This window comes from Bos grunniens, chromosome X (assembly GCF_055505025.1).
Source record: "Bos grunniens cultivar Pamir isolate PY7600 chromosome X, Bosgru_T2T1.0, whole genome shotgun sequence".
In the NCBI taxonomy this organism is placed as follows: domain Eukaryota; kingdom Metazoa; phylum Chordata; class Mammalia; order Artiodactyla; family Bovidae; genus Bos; species Bos grunniens.
The window spans coordinates 56200929-56221688 of NC_141194.1; the positions used below are offsets into that span (position 1 = coordinate 56200929).

Sequence of the window (20760 nt, forward strand, 5' to 3'; positions counted from 1 at the left end):
TTGATTTATTAATACACTATTGTGTTCATTTCTGCTGTATGCCAAAGTTATACATATGCATACATTTTAAAGTATTCTTTTCCATTATAGTTTTTCACAGGATATTGAATAGCATTCCCTGTGCTATAAGTAGGACCTTGTTGGTAGTCCACTGGATATGTACTAGTTTGTATTTGCTAATCCCAAATTCCCAATCCATCCCTCTCCCTTCCCCTCTCCCTTGCCTAAGACAAGTCTGTCCTCTATGTCTCTCTGTGAGTCTGTTTCTATTTTGTAGGAAGTTCATTTGTGTCATGTTCTCAGTTCAGTTCAATTCAGTCGCTCAGTCATGTCCAACTCTTTGCGACCCTATGGACTGCAGCACGCCAGGCCTCCCTGTCCATCACCAACTCCCAGAGTGTACTCAAACTCATGTCCATTGAGTCCGTGATGCCATCCAACCATCTCATCCTCTGTTGTCCCCTTCTCCTCCCACCTTCAATCTTTCCCAGCATCAGGGTCTTTTCAAATGAGTCAGCTCTTCGCATCAGGTGGCCAAAGTACTGGAGTTTCAGCTTCAGCATCAATCCTGCCAATGAATATTCAGGACTGATTTTCTTTAGGATGGACTGTTTGGATCTCCTTGCAGTGCAAGGGACTCTCATGTTCTAGACCCCACATATAAGTGACATCATGTGGTATTTGTCCTCCTCTATTTCATTTAGTATAATAATCTCTAGGTCCATCCACATTGCTGCAAATGGAATTATTTCATTCTTTTTTGATGGCTGAGTATACTCAGTCGCTTCAGTCATGTCTGACTCTTTGCGACCCCGTAGACTGTAGCAGGCCAGACTTCTCTGTCCATGGGGATTCTCCAGGCAAGAATACCAGACTGGGTTGCCACTGCCTACTCCAGGGGATCTTCCCAATTCAGGGATCAAACCCACGTCTCTTACGTCTTCTGCATTGGCAAGCGGGTTCTTTACCACTAGCGCAACCCGGGAAGCGTATATATCATATCTTTTCTATCCATTCTTCTGTCTATGTAGTCCTCATTTTTAGTAAAGAATAACTATTACTGCATGAACACAGTGAATTGCATAAATTTCAATTATATATTCTTCTACAAAATGTTATTTTATATTAGGTATTTAGTAATAGGCATACTATGTTTTATACTACTAGGATTATTTTTTTTTTTCCTCACCCAGGAGTATAGAAGCCAGGATCAGTGCTTCTAATGGGAAAGCATTTCTCAGAATGCTGAGGAAGAATTAAAATGTCAAAAATCAGTAAAGTCAAATAGATTGGAGAGAAAACGAAGAACTCCCCAGCATATACTACTAGGATTAAAACTCATTAAGGACTTCACTGGTTGCACAGTGGATAAGAATCCACTTGCCAACACAAGGGACACAGGTTTGATCCCTGGTCCAGAAAGCTTCCCGGAGTAGGATAGGGGAGTGTTTGGATCTGAGATATATAGAGTTCTGGGATATTTTTAGTGCCACAGTGGTGCCCTCAGTATATGGCATGGGTGCAAGAGAGAAATTATCTCCTAAGGGATACAATTATGGGAGAGGGTGATAATTCAGGATGGAACAGTCCCCTTCTGAGATATACCAATGCAGGACTGGGGAAGTCAGGAAGGTTCGTAAGGTACCAAAGGTAAGATAGCATTAGAGAAGAATGGGGAGGTGTTACTAGAGTGGTCATGGGGAGTTCAGGATGTTTCTCATTCAGTACATACGGAAGGTTTCCTGCCAGTATAAACATTCAGGTGTACAGTGAGGTGTGACTTCTGTGTAAAGATTTTACCACAGTCACTGCATTCATAAAGTTTTTCACCAGTATGAATTCTCTGATGTGTCATCAAGATTGACTTCTAAGTGAAGGCCCTTCCACATTCAGTATAAACATAAGCTCTTTGTCCAGTCCAAAACTTCTGGTATATAAGGAGGTTTGATCTTTTGGTGAAGACCTTCCCACATCTTGTGCAGGTATGGGTTTTTTCCCTGTGTGAGTTTTGCTATGCTCACGCAGTTGTGATTTGGAAGGGAAAGATGTCCCATAGTCACTGTATTCATATGGCTTCTCTCCACTATGAATTTTCTGATGTGCAACCAAGTGGGTCTTTGGGATAAAAGCCTGCCTACATCAGTGCATATGCAGAGTTTCTCTCCTGAATGAATTCTCTGATGCAACCTCACTACCCACTGATGAATGAAAGTTTCACCACACTGATTGCATTCATAGGGGTTTTCCACAGAATGACTAATCGGATGGACAAAGAGGTGTTGGCTTCTGAGTGAGGACCTTTCCACATTCACTGCATACATAGGCTATCTTCCCAGTAAGAAATGTTCAATGAGGAATGTGTTCTTGTTTCTGGCTGAGGGCTTTCCCACACTGATTAGGTTCTCAGAATTTCTCATTTAGATGAGAACTGACATGGTATAGAAAAAGGAAAAAGGAAAATTTAACCAGAACCGATAATCTTCTCAAGGTTTGCCTATGTTACTTATATTAGAACTTGTAAGTTTAAGGTCTACGTCAAACCATTCCCAAATGAGTCACTTTTAAGGGGTTGTTCTTATGAACTAACTATGGGATCATGTAAGTTATTTTTCCAGTGTACTTATATTCACAATCTGTATACTTATCCAATGTGTTCTTATTGATGAAAGCAACATGACACAAAGGTCTATTTTGGTTTTCCTTATATTTATCTGGTCATCGTATTGTCACAGTTTTTTATTTAAAATGAGTAATCATTTTAATTAAAAGAAACAATGAATAATTCCTCTTGAATTCATCGTTTCTCATTGTGAAATGAAGCTTTTACAGTAGTTATCGAGTGTATGATTTCAATCCCATGTTTCTCTCTTAAAAGGAGAAAGAGGAGGCAAAATTCAAATTTAATACAGTTAGCCAAATATAGGGAGAAGGCAATGGCAACCCACTCCAGTACTCTTGCCTGGAAACTCCCATGGACGGAGGAGCCTGGTAGACTGCAGTCCATGGGGTCGCTAAGCGTCGGACATGACTGAAGCGACTCAGCAGCAGCAGAAGCAGCAGCCAAATATAGAGGAGTTACATCCAACGGATCCAGGTTGGACACAGGCAACCCAGATGATGATGATGACGATGACGATGACAGAAAACACTCATATGGTTCTTACTACATGCTATGTACTTAAATAGCTTTTAGGACATGCCAGGCACTGTTCTAAGTGACACAGAAGTATGTACACACATACAAACTCATTTAATTCTCCCAGAAACCATATGAGCTAGATTGAAAGAGGAAACTAAAGCCCAGAACAGGTATATAATTTTCCCAAGATGACATGGGTCATGTGCAGGAGAGATTAAAACAAGACAGCATGTATCCACTTACATAGACGATCTGGTACCCATTTAGTTCTTCCAGCAGCTCATCTTTACTCTAAGTAATGTACCAATTCAGCTGGAAGGGGAAATCACTGATGCTTTGTACAGAAGATGAAATACAATAGTTTTATAATATTAAATAGAACAAATAAGTTATGCTATTATCCCATTATACAAAATTTTAAAATACTGAGCCTGATCAGATCATGAAATCCAGTTTGTTTTCTTCTTTTGGTTAGGCTAAAATAGTGAAATCTAGAACTTTGTCTTATCCCTGCCAAACTTCACTATTCTTTCACTCCTATGCTGTACTCTTTATAGCCACAAGCCTCATTTCATTTATTCTATAGATCTTAAGCATCCCGATTCATAGACATGGATTGAGAACTTTTTCCAACTTTCTACTTCATTTAGTGTATGTGTACAAAATTCACTAGAGCCAATAATATTTAGTTACAGCTACCACTATTCAATGTAAAAGGTTAATGCCTGTGCTGAAAATAATTATCTTTAACATTCCGAGCCCACAGACTTCCTTATCAGCACATAAATAGAGTCATCAGTCTGGAACCATAGCTATGGATGTGAGTTTGCATTCTGCTAGTCATGAACATGTCCTCAAAAAATCCAGCATATTCCCCAATCCAATAATTATTCACATACCCTTCTTCTATTAATTTGGCTCTTTCTGCTCTGTTGTGCCAGTTCAAAATCTATATGTGATTCACAGATCAGTTAACAGCATTACGCTCTGATTAGTCCACAGTCTCACCACAACCTTAGGGAGACATAATTTTCTCCGAATTTTGAAAGAAGACACTATGCTGCCCACCTTGATGCTTTTTGAGTGAGATTTGTCTGCTTCACTAGAGTGATTAATGAACAAGGCTGAATTTCTGTTTTGTTCTCAAGCCATTTCACCCCTTCCTACTAACAATCTGATTCTTTGAACTCTTTTTGACACACTTTTAAGAAAACCCACTGAAGCATCTACACAAAACTATTAATGTCAGTACTTGACCCGGTTTCTCCATTTTTCCACTAGAAAATTTAAGAATAAAATATCATTTTTCTATTCTTAAAGATTTTTCATAGATATAGGATGGGAAATAATCATATACCAGACAATCTAAAAGCACTGCTTGTAAAGAAATACTTCTGGAAAGAAAGTAAAAAATGATTAACATTGGTAGTCCCCAGGGAAGAGAACTGGGGAGTAGGTGTGAGAGTGAGATTTTTTTTACTGTATACTCTTTCACACTTTCTGAATTTCAATCTTTGTGAATGTATCATCTCTCCAAAAGTTTTCAATTAAAAATTAAAATAAAGGGGGAAAAAGTTTTTACTTGTTCTGGGTTTCTATGGGATGGTGGGGGTTAGAAAAGGAAAAGAATATTAGATACTGGAGTGATTAAGGGCCCAATTTTATGGAACAGGCGAAGCCTGTATCTAAATAGAGCCCTAAATAATCAATAGCCTAGACACAGAAATTTCCTATGCAGGAAACATTAAGAAAACTGGAGTTAAACATGAGTGCTGGAAGATAAGTTTCAGTTGGAAATAAGGGGCCTGTTGTCATTAAGAGGAAAGTTTCATTATCATGTACTACATAATAGGGAGTAACTGCAATTTTATTTCATAAAGCTGGTACAAGATAAATGTCATGGTTTAGGTAATGAAATCTGTCAGTAGTACCTAAAATGAACTTGTTAAAAAATGGAATCAGTTAATCCCATTAGGAACAGAATAATCCAGGATAAAACATGGACTTGCTTTGTGGTGACATGGATGAAACTTAAAAAGTGGGGGGCATTTAAATAATTTCAAAAAGAGAAAAAAGAGGAATTGCAGAGTGAAGAACATGGGAGAAAAATATCTGATTTGGGCAACAATGATTTCAGTTAATAATATATTGAGAATGAAGGAACTGCACAGCTGTGAGAAATGTCACTCTACATAGGTAAATTCTGGTACTAGGGTACAGTCATAATGCAAGGACTGAAGGTATCACTATATGAGTCAGTAGAATAATAGGAAAATAAAACGTGTTCAGAATGGATGGAAGATTCCCTTAAGGAAGGGAAGAGCAGAGGACAGTAGACAGGGCCCTTCAGTTAGAGGGAATGGAAGGAAAAAAGTTTGTAAAAAGAGAACAAGGCACTCATCAACAAGGAAAACACAAAATAGCTACACTTACAAATTGATAGAACAATAAGAACAAGCGCTTCAAAGAAAGGAATCTCACATGGATAACAAATACAATTAACATTCCAAGTAGCTGACTATATAAGAGAAATTGAAGCACAAACACCAGGAAGTTAGCAACTGAGGATGAGACATAGGGTGATGAGAAAGAGTACAGAATCTGAGGTCGCTGTTGACATATGTGAAATGAAATGAGACTGGTTCTAGATGACATGGAGAAGCTGGAGAGGAAATGGAAAGGGATTGGCAGGAGCAAGAGCAGGAATTGGTGGTTTTGAAAGGAAGCAGATATATGGGTTCCCATTGCATAAGGACAAAAATCTATGGCGGGGGAGGGGCAGGCAGGACAGAAGAAGCACAAAATATTAGGGAAGGAAAAAAATAACTAAGAAAGCAAGGTGCTTGAGACGGTAGCACCTTGATCTAGACTACAGGGATGGGGGAAGGGCAGATAGCTCTCCCGCCAAAAAAGCCAAGCAAAGAAGACAGTGGATATTGGCAAGAGTCATACTAGGACATGGCATTTAAGTATCAAAGGGGCTTCTGTTAACCCTGTCTAAGCAACTCTAAAAGCTTAGAGCTTGTTTTTTGCTTTTAAAGAAACAGTTTACAGTTTTTAATGAATCTGTAAACCAAAAAGCTCCCATTTCAAAATAAAAACAAATCCCAGGTCATGTAGATGTTTACAGTATGACTACGTTTATCTAAGCAACATATATACATGTTCAGTTTAAGATGTTAACTAAAATTCTGTGACAAACAAGCTTTTTTTAAATACCAACAACATTATAGAGTTAATGCCGAGTCCTAAGGATAATCTAGTAGTCACTAAGCTTTTCTTAAGTCTTCACTTCAGAGGCTGTTATTTCTAGTTCAAGTAAGCAAGCAGAATCGTTCATATGCTCGAACTTGGAATCTTGATTACTACCATATCAGGTGGCTCGCAAACAAGAAGTCAACCATATTAAGAATGTTTTAAGTGAACAACTTGCAAACCCTAGAGATGGATAAACCCTCAGAATGCATTAACAACCATAGCAACTGCACAGGCTATTCTTCTGAAATGAGATCTCTCAAAGCAGTATAGTTCAAAATAAAAGATTTTAATTAAAATTGGCATAGGTACAATTTCCCCACCAATTTGCGTGTGTCAAGCATTTAGTGAACTTTTCCACTTCAAAAAGTGAAATAGAAAACTGGATACCATATTTAATTAATTACAGAGCCTTCAACTCAGGAGACAATATCTCTGCTGACCAGAGCCAGTTGACAGGGAAATGAATTTGCTGCTCATCTTCTGCTCTGTCTTCTGTTCCTTGATTCAAATTTAAGAATGTTTCATTTCACTTTTGGTTTTGTCACTTTTGCCTGTGGGGGTTTGGGCCTGCTGACCCTCCCCACTTGAAGAGGCAGCCTGCTGTTCTGCTTTCTGCTTTAACACTATCCAATCAAATGCATAGTCATATTGGTAATTCAGCTTCCTGAAAAGCATGCGGAACAGCTGCCTCAGGTACCTGTAATCCGGGGCTTCCTCAAAGGACAGCCCGCGACAGTGCTTTAAGTACATGGCAAATTCTGCAGGAAACCCCTTACATAAAACATCAACAGGTGTGGTCATCTTCATTTCACTAATCTGTTCACATTTTTGCTTCATTGTTGCAGCCTTTAGGCCTTGCCATGGCAGGCTGCCTCTATTAAAATACATCAAAACATGTCCTATTGATTCCATGTCATCTCGGCGACTCTGTTCAATACCAATATGGGCACTGATACTAGCAAAGGAAGGAGTGCCAGTGAGACTTTTACCGGATCTGTAGGGTATGTGTTGCCCTGTTCTGTTGTCTCTGTACTTCTTGGCCAAACCAAAATCAATAAGGAATAACTCCTTCCACTGCTGCCCAGTACCCATTAGGAAGTTTTCTGGTTTAATGTCTCTGTGTATAAGATTCTGTGTATGCACATATTCGATTCTACTGATCATCTGATCAGCTAACATAAGTACAGTTTTCATTGAGAACCTTCTTGAACAGAAATTGAAGAGATCTTCAAGGCTGGGTCCCAGAAGATCCATGACTAGCACATTATAGTCTGTTTCCTGACCATACCACCGTATCTGGGGGATGCCAACCCCACCTTGAAGAATATTATAGAGTTCCTTCTCATATAACAACCGCGGCTGCCTGGTATTCTGCGATTCTAATTTTACTGCCACCTGCTCGTGGTTGGTGAGGTCTATCGCCAAATGAACGTGCCCAAAGGAGCCAGAACCGATCTCCCGTACCAGTTTATATCTCCCTCCGACAAGGACATCGGCCTTGGGTCCACTGCTGCTCGCCATCCTGAGAGACAAAGATGGGGTTGGGGTTAAGCTCTGACACCTCTAAGGGGACGATGGACGCCCCTAGGGCTCGTCCACGGAGCAAGGTTGTGAAGGCAGGTAGGTTTTGAAACAGAAAACGCTGGCTGTTTCTCAGCGTCACAGGGCCCAGAATCGGCCAAGGGGAACCTGACCGCCGCTACTGTCAGGTTTCTTTTCACCAGCCCACAGACTGTTGAGGGGGTCCTTACCGTTAGCAGGCTGAGCCTCTGGCTTCTGGCTTCCCGTTAACGGCCTCGCCTTCACGGCGACTTCGGGGGCTGGTACAGGGGAGCCGTGAAGTTATGGCGGCGATACCGCTACCACCACTGCCGCCGGCTCCCGCCAGGAAGGACCCCTGGTCACTCCGCCGACGCTGCCATCTTGTTACAATGGCTGCAGCCAACACAAAATGCCCCGGGTTCCAGGAAGGCGCTTCGTGACGCAGAGAACTCTGGGAAGGGAATCACGGGTGCTCTTAGAACGTTCAAGACAGATTATCTGCAGAGCCTTTCAAAGGCATCAGCCTGTCCTAGAAAAACAGATCTACTCCACGTCCCCCATCTACTCAGGTCACACATCTGAGCAGCTCTGATGTGGGGTTTCCTCCTCCAACGTCCAGGGGCCCTCTCCTTGCTCCAGCTTGAAGATGACCTCTGGTTTGGGAACTTGGTTCCCTGTGAACAGGACACGATACAGGATTGGGTCCAGTTAATTGGGTTTCAGGGCCTTTCAACCACGCTTCTATTTGCTCTTCAGGAAAGTAATCCCATTTCCCTGGGAATAGAGTAATAATCACAGAAGTGTAAAAGGACTGAAGTATCTCGGGCAAATCAAAGATGACACCATTACACACTTCAGATGCCCCAGAGCATTCAGCAGCTGAGAATGGAAGCAGCGTCTCTGAGGCCCCTGGCAGGGGCACAGGGCAGCTGTGCTTACTCACCCACTGCGCACAGTTGGCTGTAGGTCTCCAGTGTCACATCCTGGTACAGGCACCTCTGTACAGGGTCCACGTGCGGCCACTCCTCCCTGCTCAAGTCCACAGGGACGTCCTCGAACGACCCCTGTTACAATACAGTCCCATTCAAGGTGACATGGTCAGCACCGGGGGCTGGATGGAAGAGAACTAGGAAGTTAGTTGTCTTTAATGATTTTCGTCATGATATGCTATGCTTATTAAATACCTAGTTATACCTAACATTGTGCAGGGTAAAAATACCTAAAGCTGTTAATTTCTCTTATTCATCATGTGTTAAATTCAATCAGTAAATTATTATTCAGAAATTAAGATGAAATTAGCTTTTCTAAATCTTCTAGTTCTTTTAGGAAATACCTAGAATTCATTTCTTTCTTTGGCCAGTGCTGTGTGCTAATTCGCTTCAGTCCTGTCCGACTCTTTGTAACCCCATGAACTGGAGCCCGCCAGGCTCCTCTGTCCGTGAGATTCTCCAGGCAAGAAAACTGGAGTGGGTTGCCCTTTCCTTCTCTGGGGGATCTTCTTGACCCGGGGATGGAACTCGAGTCTCCAGCATCGGCCGGAGGAATCTTTACCACTAGCGTCACCTGGGAAGGGTATCTGAGACCTCAGCAAAAACACAGTTATGCCTATTTCTCCCACCTGTTTCTCTGAGGCAAGCTAGACTTTTTCTGTCAAGCACCTACAAATTTCTCCAGCCTCTACCCGCTGCCCAATTCCAAAGTCACTTCATGTCTTTTTAGGTGTTTCTTATAATAGCACTCCACTCCCAAGTACAGAAAGCCGTTTCCTAGGACTGTTGTAACAAAGTATCACAAACCGTGTGGCTCAGAACAATAAGAATTTCTTGCCTTGCAGTTCTGAGGGCCAGAAGTCTAAAACCAAGGTGTCAACCAGGTCATGCTCTTGTTGAAGGTGCTAGGGAGGGATGTGTTCCATGCCCCTCTCCTGGTTTCTGGTGGCCTCAGGCATCTCTTGTCCTATAGACGCATCACTCCAATCACACGGTCATCTACTCCTTGTGTGCCTCCACACGGTCTCTCTTGTGTGTTTGTGTGTCTCTGTGTCTGCACTTCCCTTTTTTGTAAGAAAGCCAGGCATATTGGATTAGGGCCCACCTAACGACCTCGTTCTAGATTGATTACTTCTGGAAAGACCCGACAGGTTCCTGCTGTGAGCTGTGTGCTATGCCGGGATTCGTGGTCTCTGGAGGAGAGGAATTCGATCCAGGGCAAGAGACGAGGCTTCCCCACTGGAACCTTTTGGGTAACAGAATTTTATTAAAATATAAGAGAGAGAGAGAGAGAGAGAGAGAAAGCTGCTGACATGGACATCAGAAAGGGGCAGAAAGAATGCCCCCTTGCTAGTTTCTGGCAAGGTGTTTTATGTCTGTTAGCAAGCTTATTAATCAGATAAGAGAGACACCTCAAGGCTGAGGGAGTTTCACCAGGCCCCTCTCCCACAATATGCATTTTTGAGATAGGATGGACCAAGGTGTGTCATCCCCCGGCCATAAAACAATTGACATGAATACTGGTTTCTTGAGCCATTATCAGCCCAAGGGTTGAGAAAAGAAAAAAAAAAAAAAAAAGTAGTTAGTCTTAGGCAGAACCATTTTGAAGAAAGGCAGGTTCCAAAGCAAATACATGGTTTCATTAACATAGCTTAAGAAAAACTTTTCTGTAAGAAAAACATATTGGTTAGCTCAAGGCAGAACTAGGTGTCGTCAACACATATAGAGAAGACAAAAAAAAAAAAAGTCTGCCACTTACAGTTTATTTTCTCCTGCTGCTCTGGGACTTCTGGCCTTCCTCCCTGTTACCATCTCAGGCCCTATTTTTAATTAAGGTCACATTCAGAAATAGTGGGGGTTAGGACGTCAACATATTTTCTTGGATGGACACAATTTTACTCATAGCAGAGTCCTCAGGAAGGAGGAAACAGAGAGAACAGGCTCCATCTTGAAAGCAGGACTCCATCTTGGGCCGGACTGTGGACTTTGAGCTGTATGCCCAGTATCTATGGAAACAACATACCAACTGGAAAACCAGGCCCCCTGGATGGAAGAGCCCCAGGGCTTGTACCTAGACTCTCTGTTGCCTGAAAGAATACCCTAATTATCTGTGTAACCGAATAGAATCATAAATTCTATTATGCTTATTGGGGTATGACCTCAGGCCTATTGATAATTGTCCACTGTTAACTACCTAGGCTTAAGGCATATGAATCATGGGTTAACTTTGATTGTATCTTTCTTTTCCTTTGTTCTGAAGAAGGAATTCATAGGGCCTGGACTCCATGTTAGGCCTGTTCATGCTGATCACGCTAGGCTGCCTTTCCAATGGACTCTGAACTCTGTGTTTAGTGCCTATGAAAACAACAACAGAAGGGTAAGACCCCCTCCAGACAGGGGAACCTTGAAGATCGTATCTGGGTTACTCATCACCTAAGAGAAAACATACACTGATCACCCCTTCCTCCAGACAGGCCATAAATTTTTCTGTATCCATCTGAGTGTAACCTCGGGTTTATTGATTATTGGCTAATTGTTTGACTGTTTGAGCACATGAGCACATAGCACGTGAATGGTGGGATTATTGGGATTGTATTTTCCTTGGTTTATGTAAGTCTCAAGGAATCTGGGGTGGTGGGTTCAGACACGTACACATGGGGTATAAAAGATTTTCACAAATGCTGGTCGGGGTCCTTGGCTAAGAGGAGACTCTGCCTTGGGCCTGCCGGTGTAATAAACTGCACTCCACTATCTGCATTGTCCTTCTGAGTGAGTTTGTTTCCCAGAACGTGTGGGTACAACACTTGGTGCATTGGCCAGGAAACTCTTCACTTTGAGGAGACAGGTCTCATTTGAGGCCACCCTGAGGCTTTGTGGCTTGAATCTCCTAGAGGGGGGAAGGAGCCTTGCCCCTCTGGAAGAATTCAGCCTTTCAACGCCTGGTTTCTTCGCTTTGGCAGGTAGTGAAGGGCAGCAAGGGAACTGAGTGCTCAGGTGAGGAGGAACCCACCCGGCAGGGTGGAAGAGGGGGCCTGATCACCCCCCCTGGGAGGCACTAGAAGGGGCACGGACCCACAGGGGCCTGGAATAGGCAGGCAGCAGCGATTGCTTGGTACACAGGTCGACGAGCGTGCTACGGTTTAGGAAGGAAATTTGTGAAGGTCATTTAGGAGGTGTGTCCACGCTGTCTCAGGGAAAATTATTACCAGCGACCGCCAGGGGATTTTTAGGATAGGAAACTTTTCCTTGTATGCTCGTATTCTGCCCTCCCCCAGGAGGTGTCCTGTCTGCTGTGAAAGTCTTGACCCCTTGGAATTGTTAGGCTAGAAGGAAGGGGATACATAAGTGAGTATGAATTGGCTTTCCTGGAGATGGCCTGGGACATGGGATATTTAACCCATCTGTGTTTTCATCCACACCTGATCAAGCCCACCAAGGCAGAATGGACTTTAAGGGAGAAACAGTCTTGGATCACGTGGGGTTCTGGTTCGATTGTGCTGACCGGCAGGTGAAGGCACGCTGATCCCCCTTCTCCCTCTCTGGCAGGTAAGGCTCTTCTCACCCCAGTTGGGAAGGAGGCAGAATGGCAATTTAAGTGTCATTGAGTGGAACTATCAGAAGTACATAGGGTACTGAGAACTTCGCAGACAGAACAAAAAGGAAAAGTAGAAGAAGGTAAGCAAGATGGGAGGAAGTGAATCTAAGGCAACTGTATTGGAGTGCATGATTAAAATTTAAAGAAGGGATTTGAAGGAGACTATGGGGTGAAGATGAAGCCTAACCGCCTCCACATACTCTGTGAGGTCGAATGGGCCCCTATGGGAGTAGGATGGCCACCAGAGAACACCATGAACTTAAAAATAGTGGAAGCAGTCTATACAGTAGTCACAGGAGAGCCAGGACACCTGGATCAATATCCATATATTGACTCATGGCTAGGGTTAGCTCAAGACCCTCCTACTTGGACAAGGCTCTGTATCCAGAAGGGAAAGGGAAAAATATTAATGGCACAAAAATTGACTGATGATAAAAAAGGAAATTCTACAGAATTTGGACGGGGACGACCTGACCCCTCCCCCATACTGGATAATGACGCGCCTGCCTCCCAGTGCTCCACCAGGATGGGAGGCCGCCTTAATGCCCGATCCAGGGCCAGGTGAAGTCCTGCAGCAGCCGCTGCTCCTCCGCCAGCTCTCCCCGAGGTCGTAGAGCCGCCACCTCGGCAGGCTCCGATCCCGGTGACAGACGCCTCTGGCCAACACTTCCAGGATCCAGCTCCAGCCAAACCGCCCAAGCTATACCCGCCTCTCCCGGTGAGTACGGACAAGAAAGGGAGGGAGATGTTGGAATTAAGCAGAGAAGGAAATGGCAACCCACTCCAGTGTTCTTGCCTGGAGAATCCCAGGGATGGGGGAGCCTGGTGGGCTGCCGTCTCTGGGGTCGCACAGACTTGGACATGACTGAAGCGACTTAGCAGCAGCAGCAGCAGCAGCAGCAAGGCTAATCGGAGAAGGCAATGGCACCCCACTCCAGTACTCTTGCCTGGAAAATCCCATGGACCGAGGAGCCTGGTAGGCTGTAGTCCATGGGGTCGCTAAGAGTCGGACATGACTGAGCGACTTCACTTTCACTTTTCACTTTCCTGCATTGGAGAAGGAAATGGCAACCCACTCCAGTGTTCTTGCCTGGAGAATCCTAGGGACGGGGGAGCCTGGTGGGCTGCCGTCTATGGGATCACACAGAGTCGGACACGCCTGCAGTGACTTAGCAGCGCTCTGCCAGAGAGCCGGAGGGAACCAAAGAGAACAGACAAGAGATTTACAGTGCTAGCTGCTGCTCTGGGAAAGTCGATCTCGGGCCCTCCGGAAAACCTCATCTGCCCCAGGGACAGGAAAGTCCTTCAACCGGTCCCAGCGGAGGCCCCGGGCCCCATTACAGCCGAACCAGTGTGCCTGGTGCCAAGCTTTTGGCCACTGGAAGAATGAATGCCCTAAGGCAAGGAAGGAAGAGGAAGCTCCCGCAGTTGTGGGGCTTGCTGACCTGGAAATTAAATAGGGCTGCTGGGGCTCAGAGATATCAGGTCCCCAAGAACCCACGGTAGCCTTAAAAGTGGGGGACCAAAACATTGACTTCATGGTGGATACAGGAGCAGAACTGTCGGTAGTAACAAAACCTGTGGCACCACTGTCCAAAAAGACTACCGCTGTAACTGGGGTATCAGGAGAAGAGATGATTAAATCGTTTTGCCAGCCCAGAAAATGTCAGATGGGGGGAGGGGGCACCAAGTGATTCATGAATTCCTCTACATTCCTGAGTGCCCAGTACCCCTGTTGGGAAGCGACTTGCTCTCCAAACTAGGAACACAAGTGACTTTCTCCTCTGAGGAGAGGCCCACCTTCCAGATGGACACTATGACTTACTTGCGCTCTCTCTCAATACCACCCCAAGATGAGTGGAGGTTGCATGAGCCTCCGAAGGAAGAACCGGGTGGGCTGGAAGAGCATGAGAGAGAGCTAACGCAATTATTCCCTGAGGTCTGGGCGGAAGACAACCTCCCCCCCCCCCGACCCCAGGCTGGCTAAACATCAAGCACCAGTGATAATAGAACTCAAACCAGGCACCATCCCAGTTAGAAAGTGCCAGTACCCGCTACCAGTAGAGGCCTGGGCCAGCATACTGCCCCACATCAATAGATTGAAGCAGGCATTCTAGTAGAGTGCCAGTCGGCTTGGAATACGCCGATCCTGCCAGTCAAAAAGGAAGGAGGACAGGACTATAGGCCTGTACAAGATCTCAGGCTAGTCCAGACCCTAGTTGGGTCCTATATACTGATGGCACTAGCCTGATAAAACAAGGACAACGGCTGTCAGGTTAGCCAAAGAGGAAGGGGCTATCAAGACTGGAAAGGGATGGTGGGAATTGCCAAGTGGCAAATTATTGGTACCGGAGGAGCTGGCACACAATCTGGTAAGTCAAACACACCAAGCGACCCACCTAGGCCATGCTGCCTGCTCACAGGTTAATGCGGCCTCTCGGGTATTCAGACAAAAACCTCTGGATATTTAGCTGAAAGGCACGCTGCCCTTTGAACACCTGGGAGTGGACTTCACTGAAATGAAACCTCACTGACACTACCGTTACCTGCTGGTCATGGTATGTACGTTCTCGGGATGGGTAGAAGCTTTTCCTCCCTGGACTGAAAGAGCATCAGAAGTAGCCCGGTGCCTGCTTAGGGAAATAGTTCCCAGATTTGGACTTCCTACCAGCATTGGTTCAGACAATGACCCAGCTTTTGTAGCTGATTTAGTACAACAAGTAAGCAAAACTTTAAACATCAAATGGAAACTGCACACTGCATATAGGCCCAGAGTTCTGAGATGGTGGAATGAACCAACCGGACATTAAAGAGACTCTCTAAGTGGATCTTAGAGACTGACTGCTCCTGGGTGGACTTGCTTCCGACGGCTCTGCTCAGACTCAGGATGACCCCACGGTCCCAAGGCTATTCTCCATACGAAATTGTGTATGGGAGGCCCCCTCCCATAATAGAACAGGTGTCAACAAATTTGCCTCAGGTAAGGGGGAATAGGATTTCACAGCAGATGGAACTGGGTAAGGTAATAAATCGGGTAACTAAGTTTGTACAAGAAAGGGTGCCGTTCCCCCTTGGGGAACAGATTCATGAGTTTATGCTTGGTGACCAAGTATGGGTCAAAGATTGGAAACATGATTGGCTAGCCCCTTGGTGAAAGGGCCCTTATGTTATTCTAACTACCCTTACTGCAGTTAAAGTTGCGGGTATTGTCCCTTGGATCCATCATACGAGGGTGAAGAGAACATACCACGCAGACCCAAAAAAACGCTGAGTGGACTGCACAGAGGGACCCCGCTGACCCTCGAGAGACTATGACCATCCTTAAGAAGAAGGAAAAGAAGATCCTGGATGAGCCCCTTCAGGATGAAGCCACACAATCAACTCCTGCTGCTTGGCCTCATCGACGTGGTTTTGAATTTAACTTGCATTTCAACTCAGGACAATGTTTTCATCTCATGGGCACATTCCTACGTGGACTTCCACAACACTTCCAACTGCTGGGTATGTAGGGCTATGCCTCTGTCAGCGATGGATGGACTTCCTTGGTGGGTGTCACCACTCTGCCAAGAAGATTTTAAACCACTCTGCTCTTTTCTGGGATGACAAAAAGAGACTTTCCTCTCTCTTGTCAATCATAACCTCTCCTTGCTCTCTTGGTGTAAGACCTACAGTCAATAGACTCGGGTCATGGGGTTACATTTGATATAAATGCCAGTGTAACAAAAGCCTAACCTACAACAAGCCCCAGTAAATCTACCTTATTTACATGCTAGGTGGACAAGATCCGTGTTTCAATGGTATGCGTATATTGCTGCCTTATTCGTACCCGCTATAGGGACAACAGATATCATGATTAAAGTAGAGGCCTTGACTAATTTCACAAAACAGGCCCTCCTAGATAGAACAAAAGCCATCCAAGCCTTAAATGAAGAGCAAATCCAAATGAGAAAAGCGGTAATTCATAATAGAATGGCTTTGGACATACTCACAGCTGCTCAAGGAGAGACCAGTGCTATAATTAAGGTTGAATGTGGTGTATACATTCCTGACTTATCTGGCAACGTATCGACTGCTTTAGATGACATGAAAAACCAGGTAAAAGCAATGTCAAATGAAAACATTCCTTTCTGGACTTCGGTCCTATCTTGGGTGAAGGGCAATGGGTGGAAAACTATATTTACCACTGTTATAGTTGCCTTGATAGTTTTGCTTTGTGGACCCTGAATTTTACAATGTATAATGAACTTTGTAACCCGAAGGTTGATGTCATTCTCCCAAATTGGCGGTCGGAGAGCCAGGGTGCAATATATCCCTATGAATGATGCTCATAATATGAGTTAAGAGCATCAAGAGGGGGGAATGAAGAAGGAATTCATAGGGCCTGGACTCCATCTTAGGCCTATTCATGCTGATCATGCTCAGCCACCTTTCCAATGGACTCTGAACTCTGTGTTTAGTGCCTGTGAAAACAACAACAGAAGGATAAGACCCCCTTCAGGCAGGGGAGCCTTGAAGATCGTATCTGGGTTACTCATCACCTAAGAGAAAACATACACTGATCACCCCTTCCTCCAGACAGGCCATAAATTTTTCTGTATCTATCGGAGTGTAACCTTGGGTTTATTGAGTATCGGCTAATTGTTTGACTGTTTGAGCACATGAGCGCATAGCACGTGAATGGTGGGGTTATTGGGATTGCATTTTCCTTGGTTTATGTAAGTCTCAAGGAATCTGGGGTGGTGGGTTCAGACACGTACACATGGGAATAAAAGATTTTCACAAATGCTGGTCGGGGTCCTTGGCTAAGAGGAGACTCTGCCTTGGGCCTGCCGGTGTAATAAACTGCACTCCACTATCTGCGTTGTCCTTCTGAGTGAGTTTGTTTCCCAGAACGCGTGGCTACAACACTCATAGAGTCACAGGGTAGCTGTGCATACCCAGTGAGAGGAGGTGGCTGTAGTTTTCAGCGTCATGTCCTGGTACAGGAACCTCTGAGCAGAGTCCAGGTGCTGCCACTCCTCTCTTCTGAAGTCCACGGTCACGTCCTCAAAGGACACTGACACCTGTAAACACAGCCCCATTTGGGGTGACCAGGTCAGCACAGGGGGATAAGGGAAAGATAGGAAATTGTTTTTAGTGATTTTTACCATAATACGCATAGGCTATGCCTTTCAGAGGCCTACTTACACGTAAGGTATAGAATGAAAATATCTAGTCATAAATTTCTGCCACCCATTGTACGTAACAGTCGTTCGTTTTTAAAAATTATACTTTTTATTTGCTATCTATTTTATACATAGTAGTGTGTATACCTGACTCAGTTTGCTGTAGAGCAGAAACTAACACAGCAGTGCAAACCAACTATACTCCAATAATAAATAAACAAACAGTGTGATTGAAAGGGGGGAAAATAATCATTTTGTCCAGGATTTGAAGTTTGTTCTACTTTGTTGCTCATGTTCATGGGAAATTTGTGTTTTATTCGTTTTTGAAAGAGGCATGTATACTTTATTAAAATGTATTTATTTATATATCCTTGGCTGTGCTGGGTCTTTGTTCCTGTGCATGGGCTTTCTCTAGTTGTGGCAAGCGGGGGCTACCATCTAGGTGTGGTGCGAGGGCGTCTCACTGCAGTGGCTTCTCTCATTGCAGAACACAGGCTCTGGAGCACACAGGCTTCAGTGGTTGGGGTGCACAGGCTCAGCAGTTTGGCTCCCGGGCTCTAGAGCGCAGCCTCAGTAGTTTTATCGCACAGGGTCACTTGAACGAGCGGCCCCTGCCTTGACAAGCGGACTCTTAACCATCGGATCAGCAAGAAAACTCAGCATCTACACTTTTTTTCCCTCAATTTACATAGCTCCCTCTACTGCTGCTTTCATTTAGTCTTCAAAAATACAGGCATTTTCTCTTGACGCCTTCCTTCTGGGTCAATTTTAACTTAATTCCATACTTGTCGGAAAACGTACTCTGTCTGATTTCAACATATGGTCTATCTAGAAGAATGTTTCATGTGTCCCCAGAAAAGAATGTGTGTTCAGCCAAGGATGGGTGCGGTGTTCTCTAATATAGAAGTCAACTTGGTCACTTTACTCATTTGTCCTCTACTTGTTCAACCAGTTCTTTGTCGACTTTTTGGTGAAAATGGAAACAGAGATGTTAGAAATTTATATTGCTATGCAAAGGAACTAGAATACACAAAGCAGAGATTAGCATGGAGGATTTCTATTATGTAATGTTAAGACTTACTGTAACGCTACAGTAATTCAGACAGTGTGGTATGGATGTAAGTACAGACACACATATTAATGAAACAGAATAGAGGGTCTAAAAAGCGGATTTGCACACATATGGACAACTGTTTTATGAAAAAAGTGACAAAGTACTTCAATGGGGAAAAGGAAAGCCTGTTTTAAAAACTGTGCTGGAACAAATAGATAAACATTTTGGAGGAGAAAGCAAACCGTGATCCACACCACACACCATATACAAAAATTAACTTAAGTGTTCTCACCGCACACACAAACACACACACCCACACACAAAGTAACTCTGTGAGGTGAAGAATGTGCTGACGAACTTGACTGTGGTATGAAAACAGACATACAGATCAATGGGACGGAGGAGAAAATCCAGAAATAAACCCACACATTGATGGTCAATTGATTTTTACCAAAGGAGCCAAGAATATGAAAAGGGAAAGGACAGTCTCTTCAATTAATGGTTTGGCAAAACTGGACAGCCACATGCAATAGAATGAAACTGGAGCGCTCTCTTACACCACACATCAAAGTTAACTGAAAATGGATTAAAGACTTGACCATAAGACCCCAAACCATACAACTTCTGATGAAACCAAAGGTGGTAAGCTCCTAGACGTAACTGGTGGAGATAAATTATTGGATTTGACACCAATATCAAAGGCAACGAAAGCAAAAATAAACAAGTGGGAATATACCAAACTAAAAAGTTTATGCACAGCAATTGAGACCTTCCACAAAATGACAAGGCAGCTTACTGAATGGGAAAAATATTTGCAAATTGTATGTCTGATATGTGGTTAAAATCCAAAATATGTGGGGCTTCCCTGATGATTCAGATGACAAAGAGTCTGCCCGCAATGCAGGACACCCTGCTTAGATCCCTGGGTCGGGAAGATCCCCTGGAGAAGGAAATGGATTTAAGGAAATAGAATTCAAATCCACAGATTTAAAATCTGTGCCTTGGGTTGACAACACTTCAACACACCAAGAGAGATAACCAGGCATTCTGTGCCATCTGGGGGGATGAATTAACAAGCATTCAATACCACTTCTGAAGTACATTTGACTAAAATTCGAATCTGTTTTGATCAAGCCTCTAAAATTCTCAGTTCATATTAACGTATGGACATGGGAACTATGAAATAACACCACAAGAATACAATTAGGAAATTCCAAAAGGTGGAACATAGTTCACGGCAAATGGCCAGGTTGCTTCAACAAAAACATAGCCAGGGGTAGAGCCCATTATATCAGTTCCGGATTAAAAGGGACTTGAGAGATTATTGGGAGACTATCCTCCACAAATCTCATATTTCTGTATATCTTTCAAGCAGACCAAAGATTGCCTTTTTTCCAAACTATCTTTTTGAATATTTATATAGTGAACAGCCTCAAAAGATAGAGCCTCCCTCTCCAGAGCAAAGGGCAAGTTACACTGGAAATTATGCTCAAGACACTTCTTCCTCAAGGCAAGGATCAGGCAGGCTTACTAGCCTTTATGAAAGAGTCGACACCCATAAGCTAGGGGTGCTTCACCTATAACGGAACCTACTGCACACGCAGGATTTATCTGGCCTTCTGCAACACCCTGTGGGGACTGAGGCTTAGGGAACTCGTGGAAATGTTGATACTCTGGCTGCCACTAACGCTGTGAGTATTCCAGTCCTTTGTCTCTCACCCAGGAGACTCATGTTTTCTACCAGCAGGCATAACACCATGGCCAGCTAACTCGTTAGCTTTCACGGAGGATAAAACAGTAGACCCTATGCCTCAACTACGGAAGCCCACACACCTAGAGCCTGTTTTGGCAACAAAAGAAGCCTCCACGGTAAGTCCGCACACAACAACGAAGAGATGCCCCTGCTCGCTAGAGCTAGAGCGATGCCTACACGCCAACGAACACCCAGCACAGACAAAATTAATAAAATAAAAAAAAATAAATAAACGAACCCATACCTGCCAACATCTTGACTTTAG

At 44.0% G+C, this 20760-nt stretch overlaps 1 pseudogene across 1 annotated transcript; it reads right to left on the minus strand.

Annotated features, from left to right (window-relative positions):
- Positions 1-6662: 6662 nt before the first annotated feature.
- Positions 6663-8349, minus strand: LOC147340455 (casein kinase I pseudogene; annotated as a pseudogene). Its single transcript, XR_015158395.1, has one exon. The product of XR_015158395.1 is annotated as a casein kinase I pseudogene (transcript).
- Between the last annotated feature and the right edge of the window lie 12411 nt (positions 8350-20760).